Source organism: Dipodomys spectabilis, unplaced genomic scaffold, assembly GCF_019054845.1.
Source record: "Dipodomys spectabilis isolate Male_0828 unplaced genomic scaffold, ASM1905484v1 ptg000003l, whole genome shotgun sequence".
NCBI classification, from domain to species: Eukaryota; Metazoa; Chordata; class Mammalia; order Rodentia; family Heteromyidae; genus Dipodomys; species Dipodomys spectabilis.
Window position 1 is genome coordinate 12,996,289 of NW_024870680.1, and position 4,707 is coordinate 13,000,995.

A 4,707-nucleotide genomic window follows, 5' to 3' on the forward strand; every position below is an offset into this window, starting at 1 on the left:
GAGCTGGGTTCTCAGAGCAGCAGCAGAGCAGAGGCAATGAGGAGATTCCAGAGGTTGCAAGACATTTGTAGATTTGGTCCCTGGCACAGTCCTGCAAAGTGGCGATACTCAGGAGACTGAGGCCTGGAGACAAGTGACCAGCACCCCAAGCTACCCAGGACCATGAGCTTGACCTGGGGCCCTCTGCCCAGCACCAGTCCACACTTTTTGCAGAACATCATCATATACATCTCCACACCTTCACGGGCCTCAGTTTCTATGAAATGAGACACTTTCTTCCTTTTCCTGTTAAAAAGTATTAAAAGATTTCAGCTGGGGGCCCGTAGCTCACACCTATACTCCTAGCTACTTAAGAAGCTGAGATCAGAGGATTACTGTTTGAGATCAATCAAGGCAGAAAAGACCATGAGACTATTACCTCCAATTAACCAGTAAAAAGTCAAGTGTGGCTCAAGTGGAAGAGCGCCAGCCTACCCAAAAAGCGAAGAGATGGCAGCCAAGCCCTAAGGAGGCAGAGATAGTAGGCCAGAAATGGTTTCTGTTTGACCTCTGGAAGTCCAGGGCGGACCTGCCTCTGCAAGCCAAAATAGCCTCATATTGAGGAGTCTGTGTGACCCAGCTTGAACCATCAACCTCATGACTTGGCCACAAAGCCAGGGCTCTCCTGGGTCACCCCAAATGGACAGGAGAGACTACCATGATGCCATCATCTACCATGCTGCCAGGAAAGAAAGGCAAGCGTTCACATCACTGAGCCTCTCGTACTCGATCTGGAAAATAATAGAGAAGGTCTTCCTACTTCTACCTCCCCTGGCCCTGGCTGGCTGAGTGCCCTCAGAGAGGCCAGAATTGCTGCCTCCATCTTTTCCCACCATCCTGTGTCTTTTTGAATTTTTTAACTTAAAATTATAGAATTATATATCCACAGAAGTTGGTCTTCAGGTTTAATTAACTCTATTCCTAGGAAAAGTCTCAGCAAGAATTTTATTTTTGGTAAGTATAACAAGATTGTTCTGAAAGTTATATGGAAAGGCAAAAATAACTAGAATAAAACAATTCTGCAAAAGCAATAATACAGGAGATAGAATTGTCTTCCAGCTTGCAGTCTACTATAGCACACATCATGTCCACAGGTTACAGAATGAAGGATAGACAGACAGACCCATAGTCTTGTTAGCGGCAGATGAAGAGTCTTACAACATAGGCACTGGATTGTTTTTTTTATTTCGTTTTGTGTGCTGGTCTAGGAGCTTGAACTCAGGGCCTGTGCTGAGCTTCTTTGCTTAAGGCTAGCATTCTACCACTGGAGCCATAGCTTTAAAAAAAAATTAATTAACTAGTTTAGTTGGTAGTTAATTGGAGATGAATCTCACAGGCTTTCCTTCCTGGGCTGGCTTTGAACCACAATCCTCAGATTTCAGTCTCCTGGGTAGCTAGGATTACAGGCCACTGGCGCCTGGCACTGGATTGTTTTTGAAAGCTTTGTTTTGAAATAATTCATCATAGGAAGTTGTAAAGAGAGCACGGGAAAATCCTGCACACCACAACCATTTCCACCAACAGTCCCATCTCTGAGATGGCTACTACACACTCCATGGTGCTGTTTGAGAATGTCATTTCAGCATGTGTGTTGAGTCACGTAGCCACCATTGTAGTCAGGGCCCCATTGCCCTTATCCCCACAAAGGGCTTGCTCATGCTGCTACTCAGTGCCACCCCACCCCACCCACTCACCAGCCTTTTGTGGTTGCCACCTGGCTCTTCTCCATCTGCCTGAGGTCTCACCCTCCTTGAAACCTGGCTGCACCTCATGGTCCCATCCATGCTTCCAGGCTTCCTACCATCCAGTCTGATCTTCATCAACCCCTAGCAACTACTAACCTATGCTCTACCTCAGTGATCAAATCATTCAAGAACATGATGTAATGGAATGAAACAGTATGTGACCTTTTGACTGCCTTGAACTCAAGATCTTCCTGCTTCAGCTTCCTGAATACTGGGGTCATAGGTGTATACCACTCTACCTTGCTGATATTGGCTTTGGGGGATATTTTTGTTTTTGTTTTTTTTTCCAATCAGCATAAGACCCTTGAGGCCCACCCAAGGGATTGTGTCAGTAATTCCATTATTTTATTGTTGAGTAGTATTCCATGGTCCTTTCTGGATTTGAACACTTTCCTTATCCCTTCTTCTTCTTCCTCCTCTTTCTCCTTCTTCTACAACCCCCTCCTCCTCTACCTCCTTCAAGATTTTATCGGCATTTATTGCTTGTACAAGGAAGAGAAGCTGTTTCTTTTCTGTCTCTGGGCAGCAATTCCCACCTATGGCCCCTTGTTGGAGCCACTGTCCGTCTCCTCCCTCAGGGTCCTTCCAGAGGCAGCTGTCACCCCCAGACTTATAGGGAAACTTTTCTCTGATGAACTATTGCCCTCAACTCCCTAGGCAGAGGGCTGTTTCTGCATTCCAACTGAGTAAACTACTGCCACCTGCTTTGGTTCTCATCCAAGCTCCATACTGTTCTTGGCTTCTATCCTTGTATCTGGCTGGCCACTCCTGGCACATGGGACCAAGGAAGAGGGACATAGGACCCTGGTGACTGACAAGAGTGCCAGGCACAACACAGAGCCTCACAGAAGAGGATGGAATTCTGCCACTTCTAGCCCAGGAGGATGGATGGTACTTCCTCTCCTCCTTTTTCCCCTTCCAGTTCCATGGGCTGTTCTGCTGAGGGTAAATGAACTCATGCTCTGAAGTGGCTTGGCCAAGTTCAGCGCTTTCCTTCAAACACACTGAAAATCAAACAACACATTGCTCTGTCATTGTTAGAAAAGACAGAGGATGGAAAGACACCTCTTTTCTCCCCATTTACTGCCCACCCCCACTGGCTTTTTCTATTCCTCAGAGTCCAAGCTCTAAGGGGAACTTAGAATCCTGGGATCCTGGAATCACAGGATAATGGAAGCTTAGAATGATGTAATCCTAGATGCCTACAATCATCGAATCATAGGAAGCCACAATAACGATATCTGAGTATTCTGTTATGTTAAAACCAGAGATTCCATTTGCAGTGTGGAATCTCTGCGTTTGGAATTCTACAATCTTCAGCATGTTGGTGCCAAAGATGTCAAGTTGCTCCCAAGTCCTCTCCCATAGCATCCATGAAAGGCCCTCTTCCAGGGTCACACAGCAAGCAAGGCGGGGAAAGCTGTGGGCCTCCCAACAGAAGAAAAGTCCACTTGACCTGGCACAACAGCTCTGCCACCCCTTCAGCTTCTCTGACCCCAGTTCATGGAGGCAAGCGCAGCATAGCTATGGGTGAGTCCCAAAGCATTCAGCTTGTTTCTGGTCTGTGTCCTTAGCTCTCTCTTGGGACAGGCATGTCAGGTCCTTAACAGTGCCAAGCTCTTTGGCCTACTGAGATTCAGAGATGGGAGGTAGGAAATACAGATAGGTGTGTGGGGACAAAGCAGAGGCTGAGCATGCCTGCCTCAGACCCACCAGGAAAAGGTACCAGTAAGTCCTTTAGTTAAGTCTTTCTTGGACATCCACTCTCCCTGATTGTAAATCTGCAGTGTTTATGCAATTGCTTAGGCCTGTTTCCTCATCTGTGAACAGATAGAGCAGCACTCTTGGCTTCTGAGTCCAGCTCATTCAGTCCTGGAATTTCTTTTCCTGGAGCTGGGTAAACTCATCTAGGATTTAGTCCCCAGGCCTATAAACTCTTTGAGGGCAGGGCTAATTTACTTTTAAATTGAAAGCACAGTATATATTAAAAAAAAGGAAGGACTGGGGCTGGGAAGGTAGCTCAGCGGTAGAGTGCATGCCTTGCAAGCATGAGGCCCTGGGTTCGATTCCTCAGCACCACATAAACAGAAAAAGCCGGAAGTGGCGCTGTGGCTCCAGTGGTAGAGCACTAGCCTTGAGCTGAAGAGCTGAGGGACAGCGCCCAGGCCCAGAGTTCAGGCCCCATGACCGGCAAAAAAAAAAAAAAAAAAAGGAAGGACTTGCTGGGAACCAGTGACTCAACCCTGTAAACCTAGCTATTCAAAAGATCTTGAGGGTTGTGGTTTGAATCCAGCCTAGGCAAGAAAGTCCATGAGATTCTTAGGCCCAATTAACCAGCAAAAAAGCCAGAAATGGAGCTGTGGTTCAAGTAGTAGAGTGCTAGCCTTCAGTGGAAAAGCTAAGGGACAGCACCTATGCCCTGAGTTCAAGCCCCAGCACTGGTACAAAAATAAACAAAACAAAAAACCCAAAGGACTTTAATCTTTTGTGCACTAGAAGACACAGTAGTAGGCATCTTTTCCATCTGCAAGTGTCTCCTCTTCATGGATGGTCCTTTTAGGGGTCATCTGTTAAAGGTGCCATCGGAGCCACCTTTCCACAGGGTTGGATGTGGCTTCTGGGTCACAGAATGAAGAACTGACCAAGGGGTGAATAGGCCCCAATGATTCCATCTCACTGTGTGTGCTTCTCCTTCTCATCTTCTTCCACAGGGTGGCATTTGGTCTCCACAGTCTCTGCCTTATTTATGTTTTGAGGGAGAAGAGATTGTGGCCTGGGGCCCTCCTTTCGGGACATCAAAGCCCACCAAGCCTCCCCTGCCCTTGGTGGGAGGTCTAAGAAGCCTGCCCTGTCAGCATGTGGCAAAGTCAAGCTCCCTCCAGAGGAACAGGCATGCTAAGGACAGAGGGGGGCTGGAGGCTGG